Consider the following 27,538-nt stretch of genomic DNA (forward strand, 5'->3'; position numbering starts at 1 on the left):
AAAAATAGAAATGTATTTTACTATTTAGAGCAATGACATGGTAATTTGAAAATGAACTATACTAATACTTTTAAGAAAAATATACTCAAAGTACTAATATCTAAAACAACTTCACAAGTTTTTTGAAAGGAACCTTGTGATGTAAGTGAATCAGTGTTTTTTGGAGTTGAATGGAATCTAGTTGGGCCACTGATTCTACAGTTTGGTAAGGTCTTAACTATTCAGCATATGGTTAACCTGAATGAATTTTATCAGTTCACATAAAAACACTAAAAACTGATTGATTAATTCAAATTCAACTCTTCATTCATTACATCCTTTTACTTTGGAAGTAGCCAGATCATGCTTTTCTCTCATCTGTTTTTATTTTTTAAATGAAGAAGATTATTGACCTTTTGCATCCACTTAAAATAGGGAGCAACTGCTTAGACATAATGGTAAGCCCTTTGTGTACAAGATAGAGTAAATGAGGATCCTATTTTGCCTGGCTGATTTTAGCTGTATGTTGGTTGTTCAGCACTCTTCTGAACAGTTCAAATGCCTCTCTATTCTCAACCTTACTGAAGGATGCTCTGGTTTTGAACTGTTTTTGTTAAGGCACAAGTAATAAATATGCAGTACCTATAACTGATGATACTGTTCCTAGCACTTCTAAAGGACAAAGTTATGGTGCACTTGAATGGGTGTATTTAAAGATGCAGGTGAATGTAGTACAGGAGAATACCCAGGAGTGTTGCTGTGGCCTCCTATATTGAATGTCCTGCCACTTAAGACTTTTCTCATAAATACTGACATTTGTGCATTCTCACATCTGCTTTTTGAGCACTTGCTTTCTGCTTGGCTAATAATAGGATAGAAGTCAGTGCAAATTTATGGAGAACGACTAGAGAAGATCTCTTTTGAGTGGGCTGAGATGATGATGATGAGGAACCAGCCATATAGCTAATTTATTTGGGCTAATTCCTATTTCAGGTAGAAGGAAGGAGAGGGAAAAAGACCCAGGAAGCAGGAATGAGCTTGGCTTGTTAAAGCAATGCATAGAGACATATTTGGTTGTGACACTTGAGGGTGGTGCTGCTTTTGGCACCTAATGGATAGAGACTAGGGATGCTGGTGAAGATCTACAGTGCACAGACAGCCTCCACTTTAAAGAATGTTCTATGTCAGTACTGAGGAGGAGAAACTCTAATTTAGAGGGACAGTATAAAGGCCAACATGGGAAAATATATTGAGAGGTAGGCAGGAATAGGATCATGGAGTGTCTTGTCGGCTGTTGTTTGATGCTTACTTTTATAAGGTAAAATGAAAGCTATAGAAAAGGGTTATAAATAGGAGAATGACAATATTTGATTTATATTTTAAAAAGATCATTTTGACTGTAGAATGGATCATACAGGGGTAAGTCTGAAATTAAGAAGACTATTATAGTTGGTTCTTATGGTGGTTGTTGGTAGAGGTAGTTGGAGGCCTAGACCAGACAATAAAAGTTGAGATAAGAGGTAGGTGGACTTCAGGTGGCTCCTAGAGCCAGTACCACAATCACTTAATGGACTGAAAATGTTTGTATTTTTTCATTATCTTAAGTGCAAGAAGAATGGGATCAAAGTAGAGGGCACTTTAAAATGACTTTTTATCTAAGCAGCAAGAGGACAAAACTTCAAGTGTCACTGGATTTTCTCTCCTTGTTTCACTTTACCTAGAGCTAGATTTTTCAACATAAATGAATTATTTAGCAATTTGATATCTTTTGGCTTGTTTATATCTCATCTGTGGAATTATTTTTCCAAATGTTAATATTTAATAGAGTTTAAGGCTGTGGGAACCAAGTGAGTTTATATTTGTTTGATGTTTTTCTGAAGTTTCTTTTGAAAGTCAGTTTTATTTTCCCTTTTTGTTGATACTAGGCAATGCTAAAACATAATTCTTGTTGTATTAATGAAGAAATTTAACTTTAGTATTTCTTTCTCTTGAATTGGATTTTGGGTTTATTGTTTTCTTTTTCTTCTAACAACTGTATAGCCCAGATGTGAAAGAAAAGATGAGTATGAAATAGGATGTTGATCTTTTCTCTTGGCCAGTAGAGAAATTTATTTTTTCATTGAGAATTTTTGTTCAAATGATAATGCATTGAAGAGGAATTAAAATTTGAATTTTTTTATTGAGTTTAGGAATTTAGTCTCATAGTACATTTTTTCCATGTATGATTATATATGTGTCTTTATAAACAGAAACTAGTTTATTTACTTTCTGTCATTGACTAGCTGAAGAGAGAGCACCCTTTATCTTCCCTAATTATGTGCCAAGCTATTTTAACTTCAGTATTTCAGTTATAAATTTCTTTTGCATTTAATGAAAAAGCTTAATTTTAGCATCTTCCTATACTTTAATAAGAGGTAAAGGAAGATTTCATATGAAGAAAAAGTAGAATTTACATGTGACTTCAACATTTTGTTTTGACTTTTACTCAACTAATAGCAATTTATTTCTACATTGGATTAATTGAGGCTGAATTTGCAAAGTAAAAATCCCCAATGTAAAATGAACTTAGATTCATGTCTCTATGAAACCTAGTTGTCTTTATTAAACTCTTTGGTAAAGACAACCTAATAGGGTTTTTGTTGTTGTTGTATTTTTAAAAATGCTGCTGGTGTTTGTTTATTGGGAGAATTTTATAAAGATGTCTTAAAATTGTTCACTTTCACACTAAGATCTTGAAAACAGAGTTGATCTTCACTTAGCATTTTGTTTTTAACTTAGTTAAAATTAGTTTTTTAATGATTTATTTTAGTACCCCATAGTGAAGTAAGTTACTTGTAAATAATTAAAATACAGTTGTAGATGAAAAGCAGAAGTGTGTCTGCCAGGCGGCAGCGGCTCTTCCCCACATTCCTGGGTCCCTGTGCTCTGAACCAGGCTTTCAACCTGACTGCTTTTACTTTTCTACCCTAGGTGATTTTTAGGTTTTCGATACTGTTTTTTTCCTAAAGTTTCTGTTTATTAGACTAAATCATAATTTTGGTGGTTATAGCAATGTTAGCATTTATTTTTCTCTGAGGAAATTAAAATTTTTAAGTATAATTTAAAAATTACATTGTCAGTGTAAATTGGATTCTTATAAAATCATGAACTGGACTGGCTATGGATCTTGATTTGATTCTATTATAAGGGGTTAAATATTCAGTTTTGTTGTAATATAGAGATAAGTCTGAATTTATGTAACATGTAATATAGAGTTATATAGCATGAAAATAATTCTTTTTCACAATTTTATGATTGTTTTCAAAATCATTTCTATGATTTTGCAAGTCTTAGAATGGCCATTGTTTCTCCCCTGCTCCTTGACATCTCTATTGATGTGGGCTCATGGATTACAGATATTCCTGAGTCTACTCTGGAGTGCTGGGGGTAGAATAGAGTTGCCATAGGTTGGGAAGAATGGGACAGTGGGCACATAGTGAGTCTCCCTCCATTTAGGAGGCCTTTAGCAAGGCAGTCCTTGCTGATCTCCCTCCAGATGATAAAATGCAGCTCTTTTTTCACTGTGGCTTTCCTGGTGCATCCCTTATTTTTTTTTTAGAAGGGCTAGATTTTTTATATTCATAGATTTGACAAAAATAAATAATGACCATTTACTCTATAGAACTTCTGTATATACATACTCCTAGTTCATATTTTATAATTCAACATCATAAAATGTCGTCATTTTTTTCCTACAGAATGATTTAAAATGTAATCAGCCTCTAATTCAGAAGCAACAGTATGTGCATATGGACAGCTCAGGACTTCAGGAAAGAAACACAGAATTTTGTAGGTAGAGAATCAATCTCATGCAGAAATTTCTATTTGTGTTTCTACATTCTTTTTTAACCAGCAGAATAAGTTATAAGAATGTTACCCTCTCTAGATCTTTTATATATAGGAAAATTAATATAACAGAAATTTAGCAAGCCAAGAGTATGGATAATACAGCTTTGTTCTCTTGATGTTTATACCACTTAGGATATTTTAGTTATTTTGTAAGTATTTACTTATAAATACAGTAATTAAAAGTTTTACTTATGAAATAAAAGTATTACTTATGAACTGAATTGAAAAACAAAACCCCTCATGTGCTTTAACTTTTTATCATTAACGTTACTAAAGGATTCTATATAATTTTTAGTAAATGTATCATAACATTTCCAGATTTAATATTTTTCCAGGATTAATTTACAAAATTATGGTCTCTTTCTGGGATGCTTAGAATTTTCCACCTCATTCTTAGAATGATTTTAGTGGAGGAGCCTTTGAACATGTGTTTAGTGTCATATGTTTTGTGCATTTAAACAAAAAAGAAAAATACAGATATTAACTAGATTAAAAAAAAAAATCAGGGCTGAGGGTCTAGCTCAGTGGTACAACACTTAACTATGATTCTTGAGGCCCTGGGTTTGATCCATCCCCAGAAACACACACACACACACACCAAAAAAAAGAAAAAAAGAAAAAGAAAGTAAAATTAAAACCAATTCTTAGTAAAAGTGGAGGAATTGTTTAGTTGTTTCATTGTCAGTTGAAAAGTTCTGTCTCCCAGTGTCAAATTGCCTGACTTGCTTGTCAGAAGTATTTTTTGAGGCCAGGTGCTGTGGCACATACCTGTAATCTCAGCAGCTCCGGAGGCTGAGGCAGGAGGATCAAAATTCCAACCCAGCCTCAAGCAATGGTGAGGCGCTAGCAACTCAGTGAGACCCTGTCTTTAAATGAAATACAAAATAGGGCTGAGGATGTGACTCAGTGGTCCAGCGCCCCCTTTTTTGGTACTTGGGATTAAACTCAGGGGCACTGGACCACTGAGCCACATCCCCAGCCCTATTTTGTATTTGATACTTGGGGCTGTACTAACTTTTAATTTTTCTGGACACTGAGTATCACTGAATTATAATTGACTTGGAAGTGCCACCAAAATATAAATCTTAGATTTTTGCAAAGAACCAGTCAAAATAAACGTTTGGAAGAGATGGGCAGAGATCATTTTTGAAAATAAAAAAATAAAATAAAACTGAAGGATAATAGAATCTGTGTATTTTATAATTAAATATAAAATCAAAAACAGATTCACAGATAGATATGTGTAGCCAAGGTATAAAGACCTGGGGTCCAGATCTTTGTCAGATAGATCTTTGAACTGGGTTTGTGAAAATCAGTAAAAGCAGAGACCACCCAAAACTAAAACCAAAACCAAAACCAGGAAAAACCTTGTCCAGTGAGAGTAGAGAAAAATGGATTCGCTTATGATTAACATGCTCGGCTTCTAAATTCTGTCTTTTGTCTTCCTCTGAGTGCAGCAATTAACATTTGTGTTCACTTGGCTTATTTCATTTCATGGGCTGTGTGTGTGTGTGTGTGTGTGTGTGTGTGTGTGTGTGTGTATGTTTTAAATGAATCATCTAACAATAGAGTATACTAAAAGGAGTTTAGTATTCACTAAGGAGCAAGCAGAATTTATATTTACTAAGAGATTTAATTAGGTTTTTGAATTATTTTCTTAGTTTCCTTTATGTATACCACCAAGATGTTACATCTTGATGGGGAAAAAACCTTCACAGATAACAGAAATGAACTGACAAGATTTTTTTTTAAATCACTATATAAATCCTGAGGAATTAACCAAAAATGACCATGGGGGTGGGGTGGGGCGCTATGTTAAAGACTCTCATCTTATGAAAGGTAGTTTTCAATGTAAATATTCTTTAAATTTTTATCAAATTTACATTTTAAGGAAATTATACAGTAGTTACTTTTTTAATGGCCTAAACTTAACCTCCCTTAGGTGAGTTAAATAGAATTTGTCATCTGTCCTTACATTTAACAGAATGAATTCAGGAAAATAATGGCTAATATTTGAAGGGGGCCAGATTTTTGACACCCAGGCCTTATCAAAGCTCCACAGCAGGGCTGGGGTGTAGCTCAGTGGTAGGGCACTTGCTGAATATGAGCTGGGTTCTGTCCCCAGCCTTGAAACAAAAACAGAAACAAAAAAGCTCCACAACCCCTCCCTCTGTCGCTGTTACAAGCTGTGCTTGGCTATTTTCCTTAAGGGCCAGGTCCCTGTGGAGGCCTGAAACACAAAGGATCTCTTGGATGATCACAGAAACAGCAGAACAATTTAGTGTTTGGTTAGAACACTATTCTGTCCCCTTTGTATTCAGTTTTTTTCTCAGTTAAGGAAATTAAAGGGGTATTTACATTTATTTCTGTAATCAGTCTCTGATTGAAACATGAGCAGGAATGTTTGTCCAACGATTCAGTGTATGCTAGGTAGAGAAATACAAAGTAGAAAATAAAGGCCTAGCACACAGTAACAGTATACACAGGTGTTACAGGAGCTTGGGACCCGTATCTCAGGTGGGTGTGCTTAGATCAAGTATTAATGCAATTTAAAAAATATGCCAAAAAAAAAAAAAAAGAATCAAAGAATGAGTTAGTGAAAATATAGTTGGAGAACAGGGAGGACTTGGCAGACAGAGACACTGGGTGAGCATGCTGTATGCAGGAGCCACAGCAGTGCTGCCACAAAGGAAATTGCCAGGCTCAGAGTGGCTGAATTAAGGTCGTAGGTCAACTTTTAAGTCATGTGTTATCTTAGCATTTCAGGACAACTTAATCACAGTAATCTGAATGCCAATTTTATTTCTTTCTGAATAATTAAAATATAAGTAAGGAGTTTATCTTTATAACACTGACAAATCCTTAGTTGGTACAGTTGTTCAAAGAGGTCAGGATCCTTCAACCTTCCTGCTTCTCTGGCCGTAAGCTGTAGCTTTCACCCTTCTGGTTATGATGGAAAATGGAAGTAGGAAAGAAATTTTTTTTTCTTATGAGACCTTGTGTTCTATTTTATTTTTTAAAAACTGAAAGTGGCTTCAATTGCTGAAAAATTATAAGACTAGTGCAGTGAACTTGTCTAGTATACCTGCCACCTAGATTTACTAGTTGTTGACATTTTGGTACATTTGTGTTGTGTTCTCTCTCTGTTTCTGGACTATATAAAAATGGTAGACAGTATGACCCTTGAACCCTAAATACTTGGCGATGGATCTCCTCATATTAATATTTTCTTATCTATTGTTTATACTGTTGTCTAATAGCAACTATTTTTTGTCTAGTCCAAGATCATAAGTTGGATTTTGTTGTCATGTTCATTTGCCCTATTTTTGGTGGTGGTAATTTTGATCGCTGGTTACAGAAATCTGTTAGATTTGTCCATGATAAAACATGAACTTATTTGCCCTTTGTAATAAGTAAGCAAGCTGTGAGGAGGTACTTTAAGACTGTAAATACTTTTGTTTCCCAACAGATTCTCTCTCAATTATTTGGCATCCATTGTTGTTTTCTTACCTGAGTTAATTATTACTATAAAGGTTGCAAGTTTTCTGAGGAATCTCCATACTGCTTTCCAGAATGGTTGCACTAATTTGCAGTATCACCAGCAATGTATGAGTGTGCCTTTTCCCCTACATCCTCACCAACACCTATTGTTGTTTCTATTCTTGATAGCTGCCATTCTGACTGGATGAAATTTTAGAGTAGTTTTGATTTGCATTTCTCAATTACTAGAGGTGTTGAACATTTTTTTTCATATGTTTGTTGATTGATTGTATACCTTCTTCTGAGAAGTGTCTCCTTAGCCCATTTATTGATTGGGTTATTTGTTTTTTTGGTGTTGAGTTTTATTGAGTTCTTTATATATCCTGGAGATTAGTGCTCCATCTGAAGTGCATATGACAAAAATTAGCTCCCCAAATGTTGGCTCTCTGTTCACCTTATTGATTTTTTCTTTTGCTGAGAAGAAGCTTTCTAGTTTGAGTCTATCCCATTTATTAATTCTTGATTTTATTTCTTGCACTTTAAGAGTTGTGTTAAGGAAGTCGGGGCCTAATCTGATGTGATGAAGATTTGGGCCTACTTTTTCCTCTTTTAAGCGCAGGATCTCTGGACTAATTTCTAGGTCCTTGATCCACTTTGAGTTGAGTTTTCAGTATGATGAGAGATAGGAATTTATTTTCATTTTGCTGCGTATGATTTTCCAGTTCTCCTAGCACCATTTGTTGAAGAGGCTATCTTTTCTTCAATATATGTTTTTGACACCTTTGTCTAGTATAAGATAACTGTATTTATGTGGGTTTGTCTCTGTGTCCTCTATTCTGTACTATTGGTCTACAAGTCTATTTTGGTGCCAATACCATGCCGTTTTTATTGCTGTAGCTTTGTAGTTTAGTTTAAGCTCTGGTATTATGATGCCTCCTGCTTCACTTTTCTTGCTAAGAATTGCTTTGGCTATTCTGGGTCTCTTATTTTTCCAGATGAATTTTATGGTTGCTGTTTCTATTTATATAAGAAATGACGATGAGATTTTAATAGGAATCATATTGAATCTGTATAGTGCTTTGGGTTTGACAATATTAATTTTGCCTATCCAAGAGCATGGGAGATCTTTCCATCTTCTAAGGTCTTCTTCAATTTCTTTCTTTCTTTCTTTCTTTCTTTCTTTCTTTCTTTCTTTCTTTCTTTCTTTCTTTCTTTCTTTCTTTCTTTTTTAAGAGACAGAGAATTTTTAATATTTATTTTTTAGTTTTCGGCAGACACAACATCTTTGTTTGTATGTGGTGCTGAGGATCGAACCTGGGCCACACGCCTGCCAGGCGAGCGTGCTACTGCTTGAGCCACATCCCCAGCCCCTCAATTTCTTTCTTTAGTGTTCTTTAGTTTTCATTATAGAGGTCTTTCACCTCTTTCGTTAAGTTGATTCCCAAGTATTTTTTTTTTTTTTTGAGGCTATTGTGAAGATTGCAAAATGCTTTTTGGGATTGTATTTTTTTTATATTCGTAGTGCCTTTAAGTCAGTAGTCTATATTCATCAGCACATAGGAAATAAAATCTTAAGCAGAGATAATGCAATGATTCAGTAAAACCTTTGTCTGGATTGCACTGGGAGAATGAGGAAGATGCTGGAGGCCATTGGGAGAATGAGGAAGATGCTAGAGGCCATGCTAGGCTCTTGACATTTCATAGCCTACTTCCTGGGAGCCAGTGAGAATTTTATCTTATTTCCATTTTTTTCTTTCCTTCTGGCACCCAAGTACGATTTACAAGATACTAGAGGGAAAAGAGAAATGGAAATAAGATAAAATTCTTATTTTATTTACTTAAGTTAGTTATACTGAGAAAAGTATGACTCCACGTCAGCTTCCCATCTCAGTTATCATTTTCTGAAAATGACATGTCTTTGATCTCTTCTAGAGATATAATAAATATGATGGACATAATAAAGCTATTAGAAAAATTCTCCTAACCAAGCTTTTATTTTCTTTGTCTTTAATAACCAAGCTTTTTAATACAATCATAATAGAGATTTTGTTTGGGATACCAGAGTGAGTGTTCTCCCACATGAATACAATTTTAAGAAAGCAAATCATAAGATAGATTACTGCAGACGTTCATTTTCTTTATTTTTTTAGACGTAAATGGACAAAATGTATTTGGTAGGGTTTGTATGTTCATTGTATGTTAATGTTAGAACATTTAGCATAATTTTGAGACTACTCTTTTCATTTGTCTAATTTTGTTCTGCTTATGTAAGACATTTTTGTGGTTATATTTGTGTGTATATGTGTGTAGGCATTCACATGCACCTATTATCTAGATATCTTTTGTGTATATTCTGTGTGTTTAAAATCAGATATATGCAGTTTACTGTCTTTGACAACCTATAACAATTTTGCTATTTTTGTTCTAAGGAGCATGTTATTTTCAGTAAGGATATAAGTTCTGATTTTATTAACTTACATCTTTGGTAAAAATGTGGGATGGTAACAAATGATTCTTAATGGATAATCTTAAAGTCTTTCCAGTATTTTTTTTAGCTTGTCAGAGGATTCTATACATTCAGCTAAGAAATAAAGTAAATGTTAAAGAAATGAATTTGACACTAGAGGTTCTATCAGAGTGAAACAGGAATGTAATTGATTCTACCAGTGAAAGAGTATATTAGTAATCTAAAATCTAAACATTTTTCCTTTGTTCTAAGGAATGGTTTATTTGTAAGGAACAAAAGTTCCTTACTAGTTAGCTTAAATATAATAAGATACATTGTAAGGACATCAGGTAGCTTACAGAAACCATTAGGTGAAGTCATACCATCCACGGAAACTGAAAACTAGCAGGAAGTAAAGCAGTAACTTCTTCCATCTATCTTCCCCTTTGGGCCACATGATTTCTCACATTTCTAGCTCATCTGCGTTGTTCTTTTCTATAGACTGGCTTTTCTGCCTGTCTTGGTTGCAGCAGGGTAATAAACCCCAGTGTCTTTCTGATTCTCTGGTTCACCTTTCCAAGCTGGCTCATTGGGCATACCTTTCCAAATTTCTAGATGTGGGATATTCCCTTACTTCTAGCCTGGACTATTCATTGGCCAGTTTCTCTCCTTTACTTGTTAAGCTAAACCCATGTGGTGGGATGGCCTAAACAAGTAGAGTGGCTGAGGCTTGTCCCATACAAGAGCACTGAAGAACTGGCCCCTCATTCTGTGGGACAGTTTTCCAGATGGCCAGGAATTGACCCAGTTCTCTCCCCTTTCTCACTGATAGTTCTTATGAATAACTGTAGAGTGTGTTTGGGAGCAACATCCTGCAGATTGGCAGAGTTGACCAGAACAGCCAAGGCTATTTCAGTTGCCCTACTCTAACATCAACAGGATGTCTCTTAATGCGTTAGCCCAGCATGCTATGTAAAATAAAATCCAAGGTGACTGCTTTCTGGGAACCCTCAATTGTGGTGCAAGTGGGCCACTTGTAGTTGAGACATTACCTGCTGCAGTCAACTTTTCTAAGACGTAAGGGATTTGTTTGTCATAAATTCTTGACTTCTGTCATTTCTTCCTGCCTATCTGTAAGTAATAAACCTGCTTTATATAATTTATCGTGCGCTTGGTGTCATAGGCTCAGCCATGTTGGTGACCAGTCCACTTTGAACCTGCTTCTCACTTTCTACTTCTGGTTTCTTAAAATGCTGAATATGTTATTCTCTGTACTATTTTAAAGATACAAACTATAAACTTTAAAAAAAATTGCCCTGGCTGAACAAAATATGCTGGTTTCTGGTGCTTGTGCAAGGTAGGAATTGAAGAGAGTAGCTGCTGTGGCCCAGAGATTTTTAAGTCCCTGTTATCAAATCTCCAGTCATCATCAGAACTGAAACCACAAGTACTAATTATATGAGTTACGAGTTTGTTCATTAATCATTAATTGAGCAGCCGTTTTGTGCTGGGCTTTGTTGTAGGCTCTGGTAATGAGCATTTCAGGGAATTTAGAGACTAAGTGGGGAAACTGTAAGCACAGAATATTATAGCACATGCTAAGATAGGATTGTGCTTTGTATTCCTTAGGGAAAGATGAATGAGGTATTTTACGTGGTGAAATCAGGACAGTCTTCCTGGAAGAAGAATGGTTATTCTGAGGCCTTAAGCAGGAGCTAACTCATATAAAGAGGAAAAAAGCACATAGAAGGTGTTCCAGGGTTCCCTGAGGGTGGGTCCTTATGCTTTGCTTTCTTTCATGTCAGAACTTACTCAGAGCCTGACCCAGAATAACACCTAACTAGTATTATTGAGCAGGAGATGTTGCCAGGAAGGACAAAGCTGAAGGAAGTGCACAAAATCATCCGATTAAGAGCAGCACTGCCTGGAGGAAATGTAATAAGAGCCACAAACACAAACCACACAAGAAAGTCAAAACTTTCGAGTAGGCACATTTAAAAAAAAATAAAAAGAACATTGAGGTTAATTTCAATAATACATTTTATTTAACTTAATGTATTTACATTATCATTTCAGTGAGATCTTTGGTGTTATATCAGTTTTCCATCAATGTGACAAAATACCTGAGATAAACAACTTAAGGGAGGAAAGGTTTATTTTGGCTCACGGTTTCAGGTTTCAGTCTCTTGTCAGTTAGTTTTGATGTTTTGGGGCCTGTGGCAAGGCAGACCATCATGGTGGGCAAACATGGTGGAGGAGAGTGCTCACCTCACAGTGAACAGGAAGCAAAAGGGGACAGGAAGAGGTCAGAGTCCCAAAATCTCCTTCAGGGCATGCCCTCAAGGACCAAACTTCCTCCTAAACCCCACCTCTTAAAGCTTCCACTACCTCCCAGTAAGCACCATAGACAGGGGACCAAGCCTTCAACATATGAGCCTTTGAGGGACATTTAAGATCCAAATCATAACACAGTGTGAGGATTTTTAACAAGGTATTTTTTCATACCAGTTCTTCAAGTTCTTGTCTGAACTTTCACTTGCTGCAACTCAGTCTTGCTTTGATCCATTTTAAAGGTCATTAGTCACACAGGCCAAGTTGCTATCAGCCTCATTGAGGCTCAGAATGGACTCATGAAGGGGAGATGAAGCTGGTGATACAGGGAGCCTTTCTTGTCATTTTGAGGGGTTCAGACATTTTCCTGGGAATATAGAAAGTGTTGAAGGATTTTAAAGCAGAGAGTACCATCAAAAGAATTGTGCTTCTTAATATCTCCCTTCCTGACATATGGCAAATTTAGAAGGGAGGAAACAAGTTGGGACTGTTCAGTTAATCTAGAGATGAGGTAATTGTGCTCTAAATGATAATGGTGATGGCAAAAATGGAGGATGAAAGACCATTTTTTTGAGATACTAAGGTATAGAAGCAGCTGGATCTAGTAGTGCATACCTGTAATCCTAGCACCTCGGGAGACTGAGGCAGGAGAATTGCAAGTTTGAGGTCAGCCTTGACAATTTAGTGAGATCCTGTCTCAAAAAATGAAAAGAGGTATGGATTTAGCTCAGAGCTGGAACAACTCTAGGTTCAAAGTATCTTCCCCCCCTCCCCCCCAAAAAAGTGTCAACTTGATTATTGAATGGAGCTAGTGGTGAATGAGTCAGATTCAGCATGGCAGATAGGCTCCTGACTTAGAACTGGATGTTTCATTTATGAAAACAATAATTTAGATGGAGAAACAGGATTTAAATGGCAGTGAATTCAGTTTTTGGACAAATTGAATTTTATGTGTTTGTGTTATAGCCAAAGAAATACAGGGCTGGTGTTCAGAAGTAAGATGTGAGCAAAAATAATAGATTTAATGAGTAGAGTAAGAACTAAATTCATGGAAGAGGGCAAGCTTACCCTCTAAAAGTTAATGTAGAACAGGGGCTCTTCCCTCAGGAGGCATTTGGACAGTTTCCCTGAACTAGTCTCCAGTGGGGGAAGGGTCCATGCTTTCCATCAGATTCTCAAGGAGGTATGTGACCCACAAAAGGTTAAAAAGCGTTGTGACAAAAAGCATTCAAGGCACCCATAGAAGAAGAGTGGATTTTATATAATGGGAGAGGTGAGGAGAAAGACTTCCGTACTGTAAAGAGAAATGATGGGAACTTAGAGGGAAACCAGGCATACATGCCATTAGGGAAATGGAAGATAAAAAAGGATTGGATAAGTAGTCCTCAGTGTAAAATAAGCCAAGAGTTCACACAGTGGGAAGGCCGAGAAGCATACTCATATGTGGTAGCAAGAATGCCAGCGGTTGTCTGGGCCAGGGCCCTTGGGGGCCACAGAAGGCAGATTGCAGCAGGTCAAGGGTTGTCAAAGAGAACAGATGAAGCCATGTGGGCATCTTCTTAAAGACACTTCAGTGAGAGGGAGAAAGAGGACAGCATTTAGTGGGAGCCTGAGGTGGAGATTGGGTCTGTATTATTATAATTTTTTTTTTTTAAGTAGAAGATGTCTAAATGTTGCCAGCAGGGAGTTAAAATGGTAGAAATGAAGATCGAAGTGCTGGGAAATTGATGGAGAGGCCCTGAAGAGGCAGGGTGGGATTATTACTCAGGAAAGAGTAATCAGGTGGGGATTTTGTAGCAGTAAATGAGCAGACAAACTTCCTTTCCTGATATTTCTAATAGTGAGGTTAAACAACTGTTGTCTGGACTAATTTCAGCAAATAAATATTTATTGAAATGAACTGGTAAATATTGGTAGATTGGACAAGGTGTCCAATTTATGCTAAATAAGTTATTTTCCTCGTAGCTAAACTTTTAACTTTTTGTGTTCTAAACTTGTAATTTGGGCATTGGGAATGAGATTAGGTAGTAGGTAGAAAGTATTGTGACTTTTTAATTTAATTTTATTTTTGTGGTTCTGGGGATTGAACCCAGGGCCTAGCTTTGCTAGGTAAGCACATGATATGACTAGTTAAGAATGTTCAGAGTGTTGCCAGTCTTTTTCAATTATTGTGTGTAAAGATAACAGATGGGGACGCAGTGTGATGATTCCTATTCAAACCATGGAAGGAAAGAGATCTACGTTAGTGAGGCACCAGGTGGCACCAGCCTGGGACATACTTTGTTTATTTTCATGTCTTTTCACGGTAGATGTTACTGTCCTTATGTTCATAGATACAAAGCCTGGTGTTCATAGGTACGACGCCTGGTTAATTGCTCATATTCTCCCACTTATGGGAGTTGGATTTAGACCTCAATCTGTGTGACCCCAATTCCAATCTTGGTGTCACTTATTGAGCTTTTCAGTAAGGCATCCTTGGGGGCCTTTCAGGCATGTAGTTGCTTGTATCCCCTCCCCATCCAAAGTGCCTTTCAGGGCTTTGCTTTGCCACATAAGTGGTACTGTTGTGAAGCTTGTCCACTCTGTCTTTTCTTTCCTGGTTTCCTTGTCCATGTCTGTTGCTTACTGTCCATATTGTTCTTTTTCTTTCTTGCCCCCAAGTCCTTGCTATTTTTGTCTCAGTTGCTGCTATTTGCTGAATGATTTGACTTTTTTTTTTTTTTATCTCTTTTCTTTCCTTCCTCTCATACCCTGACTTTTGTGCAGAGAGGCCGGCTGTGTTCAGGTCTTACCCAGTAACCAGTCATTGCTTTCCCAAGGCCTGAAGATCAATGGGAACTAATGGATAGGCCCCAGTAGGTTGATTGTCTTGCCTTCACTTCTCTTTACTTCCTTTAATCACTGCCTGCTGCTCCTGGCTCTTTGTTGATGGAAAGACATGCCTTTCTGTCCGTTTCCCAATGTAACTTTTATATTTAGGGTGATGTTTCTGTTGCCACTGAAAGGAAAGGTGACTGGCCACCTTGGGGATAAACAAACGATTTCTAGGGAAACTGGACCTCCACCAGACTCCCATCCACTAAGTATTTTTCCAGATCTTTTTAGGAGTAGACAGAATGCATAATGAGTACTTTAATCAAGCAAAGATAGGTCTTATAGTAAGTCTTCAGAATTTGATAGTACTAATTTACTTCAGTCTTGTTGACTTCTTACCTTGATGAAATCAAATATTTTAAGTACCTTAAATTTAAAATATCAAAAGATAGAGACTGTATAAGAATGGGCTTTTTTTATATTGTGCCATGTAGGGACCAGTAATTTCCTGAAAGCTTGAGGGAAAATAAAAGCTTCACATTTGGAGAAAATAGTTATTAGAAATTATTTTGCCTTCATATTATGTTAAACGAGAGCAAATGTCATAAATTAAAAACCCAAGAAAATGTATAGAATTGTGGTACACATAGACTCTGTACTTTGTGGAAAGTGTTCCCATTTGTGGAATAATATTAGAAAAACTAACATTTTCAAAGAATAGATATCTTAATTTTTTAATCAGGTTTTCTTTGAATAGTTCTGAGTATAAATTGTCTTATTTAAAAGAGATAATTTTACTAATTAAAATTTTCACTCATTAAATAATTTGTCAATGATTAGTACTCTGCAGAGTAGCTTGCTCATATATTATTCGTTTAGAAACATCATTCATATTTTATTTGAAACTTAAAGTTTTTTCTAAAGGGTAATATAAAAACAAGTCATCACACTCTGACATTTTTTTTCCAGTTGTTTTGTTTGTTTCTCATTCTCTCTTTGTGTATGTTAAGCAACATTATTGTATAGTCATAGTTTTATGTTAACTTTGCTGACTATTTTCTAGGATACTCAAGGTCTCTGGCTTTGTTACTAAACTTTTGTTTTGTTTGTTTTGGCCCTATAGCTATCTCAGTTGTCTTTCTGCTCATCTATGTGGATGAGAATTAGGAGAAGGGGGTCACAAATAATAGGTGAGCAGTCAGGTGAAAATTGGGTCAAGACTACTGCATATTGAGATAAGACTCTGAGGAAAGGTTCTGAAGTTCAGTATTTGGAAAAAGAATCTTGAGTGCTACTGCCTTGTGTTTGGATTTATTTGTGTGTGGTATGCTGTTGATGCAATATCTTTTAGATCCCCAGTTGACTGATCTAGTCATATACACTTGCCAGTGTGTATCTAGTACAGATACTAATATTTTTATTCAAGAGAAGAAATAATGGGAAGGATAGTTTCAGCTAATGATATAACAGAAACCCCAAATAACCATATCTTAAACAAGATAGATGTTTGTTTCTCTTACATCAAAATGTGGGAATTTGGGCAGACTAGAACTGAAAGTGCTCAAGGGTCCAGGATTCTTCCAGCTCTGCATACTGCCTTCTCTAATGTGTGGCTTTCATCCTCATAGGTAGGAGTGGTGGTGGTGGTGGGTGTTCCAGGCAGTAGGAAGGCTCCCAAGAGTCACCCCTGCTACTTCTGCTAAACCTTATTGGTCTATACTGAGTCAGGTGGCTGCACATAGCTTCAAAGAAACTGGAAAATGAAGTTTTTGCTCTGATAGGTCATGTCTCTAGTAAAATTCAGTGTTCTGTTCATTAGGAAAGAGAGATAAAGGATATTGGCATAGCAGCTGGCAATCTTGTCCTAGAAATTAAACCTGATTTATACTCCTATGTGTTAAAATTATGTGCATTTTGATTTTTAGTTTTTCTAGGCCAAATAACTTGCATTCACTAGACGATTGAGGAAACTGTAGTTATTGATGGGTTTATGCCCCTAAAAGCTCCTTCTTCCTATAAGAATTTTAGAAAAATCATTTGTAATACCTTGAAAATTCATATTTGGCAATTCTCATGGCATTGGCATTGTCCAGAACTTTTTGTGGTTTTTTTGTTTGTTTGTTTTGGTTATGTGGGATTGAACCCAAGGGTGCCTAACCCCTGAGCTACATCCCCAGTCCTTTTTATTTTTTAATTAATTCCCCTTGAATGAGTTTTAATATTTCAATGAATAGTATAGCTGCATAACAATTAACAGAACAAGTAGACAACAGACATCGAAAGGGTCTATAACATTCATTCTTAAAACCAGAGTCATCTAAATTACTGCCAAACCTGAAAAATAATTACCAATGCTGGAATCTATTAGATTCTTTATTCATTGGATTAGAAATACAGTTTAAAGGTAATGATTCTATAAATCATTAAGTTTAACTCTTCTGAGAATACATACCTATATAAATATAGTTGACATCCAGATAATGAAATTATGATAAAATATTTTGTGGTAATGTTTAGACAGGTTAAAGCAATGACTTTGTCCTGAATAAATCATGTCATTATATTTCCACCATACAGGATTTAAGTAATCTGTCTAGTTTTACCAAAATAATTTGGCAGAGGTTATATCAATTTACATTTCTGCCAACATGTTATAAGAGGGTTTATTTCTCTTATGCCTTACATAACATTGAATACTATCAAATTATTTAAATCTTTGCCAATCTAGTTAGTGAAAAAGCATCTTTTCAATTTCCTTTTCTTTTTTATTATATATATATGTGTGTGTGTATATATATATATATATATATATATATATATATATATTCATTCTAATTAGTTATACATGTGATAGTAGAATGTGGGTCAGATGGTGGTTTCATTCCAAGTTTTCTAAGGAATCTCTATACTGCTTTCCAGAGTGGTTGCACCAGCAGTTTATGAGAGAACCTTTTTCTCTGCATCCTCACCAATGCTTATGCTTGTATTCTTGATAATTGCCATTCTGATTGAAGTGAGACAAAATATCAGAGTAGTTTTAATTTGCATTTCTCAAATTACTAGAGATGTTGAATATTTTCTCATATATTTGTTTGACTTTCTTCTTTTGTGTTTTGTGAAGTGTCAGTTCAGTTCCTTAGCCCATTTATTGATTGGATTTATTTTGTGTGTGTGTGTGTGTGTGTATGTGTTAAGTTTTTTGAGGTCTTTATATATCCTGGAGATTAATGCTATATCTGAGGTGCAGGTGGCAAAGACTTTCTCCCATTCTGTAGGCTCTCTTCACATTCTTGATGGTTTTCTTTGCTGTGAAGAAGTTTTTGAGTTTGATTCCATCCTATTTGTCGACTGTTGATTTTACTTCTTGCACTTTAGTAGTCTTGTCAAGGAATTCAGTTCCTAAGCCGACATGATATAAATTTGGGCCTACTTTTTCTTCTTGTAGGTGTAGGATCTCTGTTGTAATGCCTAAGTCCTTGATCCACTTTGAGTTGAATTTTGTACAGGATGAGAGATAGGGGTTCAGTTTCATTTTACTACCTATGAATTTCCAGTTTTCCCAGCACCATTTGTTGAAGAGGCTATCTTTTCTCCTATTTTTCTCCTATGTATAGTTTTGGCACCTTTGTCTAGTATGGGATAACTGTATTTATGTGAGTTTGTCTCTGTGTCTTCTATTCTGTATCATTGGTCTACCTGTCTGTTTTGTGCCAATACTATGCCTTCTTTTTTATTTTTATTTTTTATTTTTAAATTTTTTTTTTACTATAGCTCTGTAGTATAGTTTAAGGTCTGATGCCTCCTGCCTTACTTTTCTTGCTAAGGGTTGCATTGGCTACTCTGGGTCTCTTATTTTTCCAAATGAATTTTATGACTGCTTTTTCTAGTTCTATGAAGAATATCATTGGGATTTTGTTAGAAATTGCATTAAATCTCCATAGTGCTTTTGGTGGTATGGCCATTTGACAATATTGATTCTGCCTATCCAAGAGCATGGAGATCTTTCCATCTTCTAAGATCTTTTTCAATTTCTTTCTTTAGTGTTCTGTAGTTTTCATTGTAGAGGTCATTTACCTCTTTTGTTAGATTAATTCCCAGTTTTTTTTTTTAATGCTATTGTGAATGGGATAGTTTTCCTAATTCCTCTTAACACTTTTGATTTATGGGTATTGATTTTATATCCTGCTATTTTGCTGAATTCATTTATGAGTTCAAAAAGTTTTCTGGTGGAATTTTTTGGTCTTATAAATCTAGAATCATGTTGTTGACAAATACATATAGTTTGAGTTTTTCTTTATTTATGTGTTTCCCTTTAATTTCTTTCTTTTGTCTAATTGCTCTGGCTGGAGTTTCAAGGATGATGTTGAATAAAAGTGGTGAAAGAAGGCATCCCTGTCTTGTTCCAGTTTTTAGAGGGAATGCTTTCAATTTTTCTCCATTTAGAATGATGTTGGCTTTGGCTTTAGTATAGATAGCTTTTACAGTGTTGAGCTATGTACCTACTATCCCTAGTCTTTCTAGTATTTTTGAACATGCAGGGGTGCTGTTTTTTGTCACATGCTTTTTCTGTGTCTATTAAGATGATATGATTCTTGTCTATAAGTCTATCCATGTGATGATTAACATTTATTGATTTCGGTATGTTGAACCATTCTTGCATCCCTGGAATGAACCCCACTTAATTGTGTGGTACACTATGTTTTTCATGTGTTTTTGTATGCAATTTGCCAGAATTTTATTGAGAATTTTTGCATCTGTGTTCCTCAGGGATATTGGTCTGAAGTTTTCTTTCCTTGGTGTGTCTTTCTCTGGTTTTGGTATCAGGATGATATTAGCTTCATGGAATGAGTTTGGAAGGGTTCCTTCTTTTCTATTTCATGGAATAATTTGAAGAGTACTGGTATTCTTCTTTGAAGGTTTGTAGAACTTGGCTGAGAATTTGACTGGTTTGGGGCTTTTTTTAATTGGTAGGCTTTTGATGGCATCTTTTATTTCATTGCTTGAATTTGATCTGTTTAAATTGTGTATGTCCTCCTGATTAAGTTTGGGTAGGTCATATGTATTTAGAAATTTGTCAGTGTCTTCAATATTTCCTATTTTATTGGAGTATAAATTTTCAAAATAGTTTCTGATTATCGCCTGTATTTCAGTAGTGTCTGTTGTGATATTTTCTTTTTCATCATGAGTTTTAATAATTCGTGTTTTCTCTCTCTGTTCATTAGCCTGGCTAAAGGTTATCAATTTATTTACGTTTTCAAAGAACCAACCATTTTTTGTCAATTTTTGAATTGTTTCTTTTGTTTCAATTTCATTGATCTTAGCTCTGATTTTATTCCCTGCCTTCTACTACTTTTGGTGTTGATCTGTTCTTCTTTTTCTGATCTTAATGTGATTGCTTTGTGGCATAAGATATGGTCTGTTTTAGAGAAGGTTCCATGTGCTGCTGAGAAGAAAGTATATTCAATTGTTGATGGATGAAATAGTCTATATGTTTGTTAATTCTGTATTATTGATTGTATTACTTAGCTTTATAACTTCTTTGTTTAGTTTTTGTTTGGAGGATCTATCCAGTGGTGAGAAAGATGTTTTAAAATCACCCAGTATTATTGTTGTTGAGTCTATTTGATTTTTGAAATTGAGAAAGGTTTGTTTGATGTACATTTGTTTGATGCTTTATTGCTTGGAGCATAAATATTAACAGTTGTTATGTCACATTAATGTATAATTCCTCCTTTTTGCCCTTCTGATTAACTTTGGCTGAAATCTACTTTACCTGATATGAGGATAGAAACCCCTCTTGTTTGCCTGATCCATGTGAGTGATAGGTTTTTTCCCCCACCCCTTCACCTTCATTCTGTGGATGTCCTTGTCTGCAAGGTGAGTCTCTTGGAGACAGCATATTGTTGGGTCTTATTTTTTAATCTAATCTGCTAGTCTGTGCCTTTTGATTGGTTAGTAAGGCCATTTATGTTCAATGTTATTATTGAGATATGATTTTTATTCTCAGTCATTTTGGTTTTTATCCAGTTTTTAATTTGGATGAGTTTCTCCTTTTTTGACCATTCCTTTAGTATAGTCCTTCTCTTTGCTGGTTTTCATTTTTTTAAAATTTTATTTTCATGAAATATTCTCCTAGGAATGTTCTGTAGTGTGGTTTTTCTAGTTTTGAATTCTTTTAACCTTTTTTTTTTTTAACCTGGAAGGTTTTTATTTCATTTTGAAATCTGAAGCTTAATTTTCCTGGGTATAGAATTCTTGGTTGGCATCCATTTTCTTTCAGTGATTGGTATATATTATTCCAAAGCATTCTAGCTTTGAGGGTCTGAGTTGAGAAATCAGTTGAGATCTGAATTGTTTTTCTCCTAAACATAATCTCACATTTTTTTGTGGTGGCCTTTAAAATTCATCCTTATTTTTTATGCTAGGCATTTTCATTATAATGTGCCTTGATATGGGTCTGTTGCAATGTTGTACATTTGGGGGTCTTGTAAGCCTCTTGTTTTTGATTTTCCATTTCATTCTTCAGGTTTGGGAAATTTTCTGGTATTACTTCATTGAAAAGATTTTGCATTCCATTGGTTTTTATCTCTGTGCCTTCCTCTGTCCTGATAAATCTTAAATTTGGTCTTTTCATGTTATCCCATATTTCTTGAAAGTTCTCTTCATGGTCTTCTACCATCTTCTCTCCATGGTCAACCTTATTTTTAAGATTATATATTTTGTCTTCCTTGCCTTACACTCTGTCTTCCAAGTGCTCTAGTCTGTTGGTAATACTTTCCATTGAATTTTTAATTTGGTTTATTGATTCCTTCATTTTGAGGATTTCTGCTTGATTTCTTCTCATAATCTCTCTTTATTGAAGAGATCTTTTACCTCCTGAATTTTATCTCTGATTTCACTCCTTATACCATCCTTTACCTTGTGGATCAATTTAAGTATGTATATTCTAAACTCCTTCTCTGACATTTCTTCCACTGTGGTATCAATGGATTCTGTTATTGGAGCATCTTGGTTTGTTTGGTGTGATTTGTTCTCTTGCTTTTTCATGTTGTTTGTGTGCCTACCCATCTAACATTGTGGATCTGAGGCAGTATAGTTTCTACCCTGTAGACTTATAGTGTCCCTGAACATTTCCAGTACCTCATCTTTAAGGGGGAGACAAATAATAACAGCCACCAATGCAAACAAAATACAGCATTAAACCAAATAGCCCTTACCAAGACATCTATTGTTTTATCACAATGAACAGAAATGATGTGTTCAGTTATTGCCTACAATAAAAACAGTAAGTTTGCAAAATATTTTACAATTTCCAGTGGTGGATACAAAGAGAACAGAAGTTGTAGATGTGATGTTTATGAGGAAGGAGAAGAGAAGATAGAAGTAAAAAAATAAAGGAAGAGTAAATGAGGGTATAATAGAGGTGGGCTGTAGCAGGAGAGAAGAGAAAGAGAATTAGAGAAACAGATAAATGGGAGAAAACATATATATATATATATATATATATATATATATGGTAAACATTTTAAAAAATTGAAAAATAGAAAAAAGTAAAAATTAACGAGTACAAATCAAAACTGAAAGATATTATTCAGATATCCAGTCCTCAATAAACTGATACATGACAAATATTTGATTCAAAAATGGTAGAAATATGAGAGAAAAAGAAGAAAAAATAAATCTCAATGAAAAATTATAAGTTGTTTCTGTTGAATTTCAAAAGTTTCTCAGCTTCCCTTCTCAGGGTGGGTGGGGTTGCTAGGGTGAGAGGATTAATCCTGGGGGGTGGAACTCTGTGAGGCAGGGTAAAGGCTCAGGTATACTCCAGTCTCTCTGCTGAATGCTCCTTGGTCTGGAGATTTTAAGTCAGTGCACTACAGGGCCTAGCAGTTGCTGGTCCATATTGGAAGACCATACCCAGGAATCTCCTTTGGGTTCCCTCCTATGGTGTAAGGAGCCTATTCTTAATCCACTGCGTCGCCTGCAGACCCCGTGATTCCTAGTCTCTGATTCAGTCTACAAACTCCATCTCTCCCACCCCCTCCCTTTCAAATTCTGGTCAGGTGCTTCTTTCCCAGCTGGTCCTGCAAGCAGTTGGATTGGAAGGTGAGAAGGAAGCCAGGTGGGTTTCCGTGACCAGTATTCCCCTGTGTAAACCTCTCTCCATTCTTGATTTTCTTCTGGTCACTTAGGCACACTACCTGTCACTCCATGTGAGTTTGCCTAGCTTGTTTTTTGAGCCAGCCTCAGGTCTGCTAGAAATCAGCTCTCCTGGCTGCTGGCCTCTGCTCTGTGGCTGCACAATGGTTCCTTCTGATGTCTCCTGCATGCCTTAGGGAGAGAGATGATGGCTTCTTTTCAGTACAAGGATATTGAGCAGTGCAGCTTACTATTTATTCAGGCAGTGACTCTGACCTCTAAACTCTCCATACTCCAACATGCTTCAATCCTCCAGAGAATAGGGGTTCCTTTAATTCTCTTATTGCTTTACTGCATTCATGGAGGGACCATTCTGGCTGAATCTACAGCCACTGCAGCAACTGTGAGGCTGGGGACTTTCCCTTGTTTTCTTATATTCGATCTCCTGAGTCCCCAGTCTGTTTTAAGTGTCCAGTATTAACTTCCAGTAGAGTCCTCCCTAATTCTTGTTCATTCACCCACCTTGCTGAAAAGCTGCCTGTCTGCTTTTCTTGGTTTCATGCCTCAAAGCCGCCAGGGAAGCAGCCTCTTTATTCCACCATCTTCCCTTCCATTTTTATTTTTTGAGTCAGGGCTTCGCTAAGTTGCTGAGGCTGGCTTTGAACTTTTGTTCCTTTTGCCTCAGCCTCTTGAGCAGCTGAGATTACAGGCACATGCTGCTGCATCTGGCTAATTTTTTGTTTTTAAATATTTAAGAAATTAAAACCATTGGAAGTAGTTGTACCATTTTTATTGATGATTTATTAACTGAAAAAATAGTTAATAATAAATTCTACTTAAATGAAATTAATTTGAATTCGGTTTGAAACTTTTTTTGATAGAAACTTGATGAGAGAAAGAGGTAGGTCTATTAATCACATACTATTTAATCTTATGTTTGATTTTCAAATTTGAACATATCTAACTTTTCTGAATCTCTTTTGGGGTGAAAGCTAGATTGTTCATCCTGTGGTGGGGGCAACAAGCATAGGCTTAATTGTGATATTGTAGGAAGATCTACAAGACTTATAAAGAGTGGGCCTTGTCCAGGCCCTGGCAGGTTCTGGGCAGAGAGTAGGTGGCAGCTGTTAGCAGCTGAGAAGATAGGTAGTAAGGGGGGAGGTGGAATCAGGAGGAAGAGGCAGGTGCTGGGAAAGACAGCTGTGTATGCAGACACCTTGAAGTAGAGAGCACCCAGTCCATTTGGGGAGTTACCAGTGGCTTTGTATAACTAGAGTCTGGTTATGAAGCTAAAAGTAAAATTGGAGATGTATCTAATGACAGATCATGACAAGCCATCTTTGCTCTGTGGAGAAGTTTGAATTCTTTTCTGAAGGCAGTGGATAACTACCAAGTGATAATAAAAATAATAACAGTGTCATTTTAGCAAGACCATTTTAGAGAGAGTGGGGGCTGCTGTATCAGGGATGGTAACACAGGAGGAAGAATGCCAGTGAGGAGGCTGCAGGTGCATCTAAGCCATGATGGGGAGCATATGACTCAGTAAGGCAGGGTCGGGGTGAAGAGGATAGGGTGGGTTCTGTGTGCTGAGGAGATGGATGGGCAAGACCTGGAGGCCAGTGGATATGGGGAAAAACAAGAGGGAGGAAGTCAGCCACTCCCCAAATTTACAGTTGATATTCTTATTACTTTGCAAAATCAGACAAGCTTTTAAAACTCTTGTTGCCTTTTATGTAGTGTATCAAAGTTGCCCTCTTTGTTCTTTATATAGCTCTGAAACTCATTGCAGGTGATTATAATTCATATTGAAGAAACAATTGGCCTACATGTTTTGATATATTTTAGTTTTTGTGTATCTCATGGGAAAATGATTCTCTAAAGACCAATTGTGTAGGTTAGGAAATCTTTTAGGTTTAATTATAAAACAATCATTTTTCACAACATGTCATTAAAACAGTGAACTACCCTTCTAAAATGTTGACTTTATGGTAGGTTTAGTAGAATTGTCCTGTGTTATAAGCAGACTCTAAAAAAAATTAGTTCATAATTCACTGGACAATGCTGTTGTAATGTACTGGTTTAGATTAGAGAGTAACTGTTAGGTATAGACTATTAATGTTTTTTGTCTATTAGTGTCTCAGCACATTTCCTTTAGAAGGATATACATTTTCTTTCAGAATCTAACTTCCTCGCTAGATTCTCCAACTACTTTTTTCCTTTCCTCCCCTTCTGCCTCTTCCCTTCCTTCCATTCATCCAACTCAGGCCCTCTTTCATGCAGGGTAAGTACTTCACCACTGAGCTGTATCCCCAGCTCACTCCAATTGCTTTTCACTGGACAATCATCAAACAGACTTGCTAATCTGTTTATCTTTGGATTTACATACTGCTATAAAATGAAGTGGCTAAATGACTATGAATATATATATATATATATATATTTTTTTTTTTTTAAGTATTTATTCTTAAGTTTTAAGTGACACAATATCTTTATTTTACATTTATATGGTGCTGAGAATCGAACCCAGTGCCTCGTGCATGCTAGATGAGCATTCTACCACTGAGCCACAACCCCAGCCCCATGAAAATATATTTGATAAAATAAATTGAGGATTCATATCCTCAATTTATCCAATAACATGTCTCCAAGCAGTGGGAGATAGAATAAGGTGCTATGAGGCAGTGCTTTGCTCGTTGAAACTGAGGCTGAAGACACTATGATGGTGATGCTAACTTTACCTATATAATTGAAACACATGGTGATTTCAGCTATATAATCTAGTGCAAACATATTAATTTCTATTGGCAAACATTAATCAGTGAAAACTACTGTCTCTTATTTTCCTTTTCATTTCACAGTCCATTAAAACTGAGTTTTAAAATCTGACAGATTCGATTATAAATACAATTATCACCACTAACTAGTTATCCTAACCTTATAACATGTCATTTATCATTGCTAACTTCTAGTTTCTATAAATTGTCTATTATCTATAAAAAGTTCATCGTTACTTTTTACAGATATTATTGTGAAGAGTAAGAAAATGTATGTCAAAGTAATTAATTAATGTAGTTTTTAGTAGTTCCAGGTTCTAAAACAGTAGGTTTTTGTTGTGATGTTTCCTATGCTGATTTTGAAATGTTGTGGAAACAGTCTGACTATATAATACTTTTAGAATTTATGTGTTTCTACAAATTTGATGCAGATGAGACAGAGCACTGTGATTTTTATATGGGTCTGTTGTTTTCATAGGAGGAACACAAATTTTGTTTTTTTAGCCTATAAAAACAACATTTTCTTTGTGTTTAATATTCAAAATCAGAAAAGCTGTAAGGATCACTAAATTTATGATTAAATGATAGTGAATTAGCATTAAAGAAAATAAGACTAAGTGACTTGTTTCATAATTAACATAATTCAAAGGTGATAGATATTCTAGAGGTAAGAGAAAATAAGAATGACTTGGTGGTTTCCATTGATTAATATGTTTGCTAATAGAAAATTCACTTTTCTCCTGGCACAAAATTATATTGCTGAAGTTACCATGTGTTTCAGTTATATAGAAGAAGTTAGCATGTTGAATACTATCATAGTGTCTTCAGATAGATTTTAAAAAAGAATAAAAATGTTTCCCTCTTCAAACAAGTAATATATTATGATGGTATGGTGCTTCATTATAATACAGTGAAGGTTATTCTGAGGGTTAATGTGGTCTAGCTGCTGGCTTCCAGATATACTGGCTCATTGCAGAATAGAACCTCAGTAGAACATGTCACCTTCAGACTGCCCCTGCCAAATCTCAGCTGTCTCTTGGTGTCTTATGGGAACCAGAGAGCGGTTTTCAGTATTTCTTTGCTAGATGTAAACTCTCTTGACACATACAGTGTGATCTCTTTTGTCCTTGGATTTTTCCAAGTGGAACAGGTCTTCAAGACTTCCACTTATTTCAACTTTAGAGATGTTGGGATCCCAAGAGATTTCAGTTATGGATGAAGTTAAAGAGAAGAAAAATAGGGCTGGGGATGTGGCTCAAGCGGTAGCGCGCTCGCCTGGCATGCGTGCAGCCTGGGTTCGATCCTCAGCACCACATACAAACAAAGATGTTGTGTCCACCGAGAACTAAAAAATAAATATTAAAAATTCTCTTTCTCTCTCTCCTCTCTCACTCTCTTTAAAAAAAAAAAGAGAAGAAAAATATTACACTTTTCAAATTTGCTTCTTGAGTAGGAGAAGTAAAGATTTAATGTCAAGCTGTTGATTGCTGATACAAATTGGGCACATCTTAAGTGAATTAAAAGTTGAAATTTTATTGTTATATTGATCTTCATACATAGAAAGGCAGGCTAATTCATTTAAACATCTCTTTGGAGTCCTTTTTACAGATAAATTATAATTCTCTGAAGTAAGATCCATACTTGTTTTTCCTTTATCTGACAATAACTTTAACGGGAAGTAATTAAT

The 27,538-nt window shown here is 35.7% G+C and overlaps 1 protein-coding gene across 4 annotated transcripts in view; it reads left to right on the top strand.

Moving 5' to 3' along the window:
- Window positions 1-27,538, top strand: part of Atp6v1h (ATPase H+ transporting V1 subunit H) — a 103,017-nt gene that overhangs the window by 73,067 nt on the left and 2,412 nt on the right. The window lies entirely within an intron of this gene.

This window comes from Ictidomys tridecemlineatus, chromosome 7, assembly GCF_052094955.1.
Source record: "Ictidomys tridecemlineatus isolate mIctTri1 chromosome 7, mIctTri1.hap1, whole genome shotgun sequence".
In the NCBI taxonomy this organism is placed as follows: Eukaryota; Metazoa; Chordata; class Mammalia; order Rodentia; family Sciuridae; genus Ictidomys; species Ictidomys tridecemlineatus.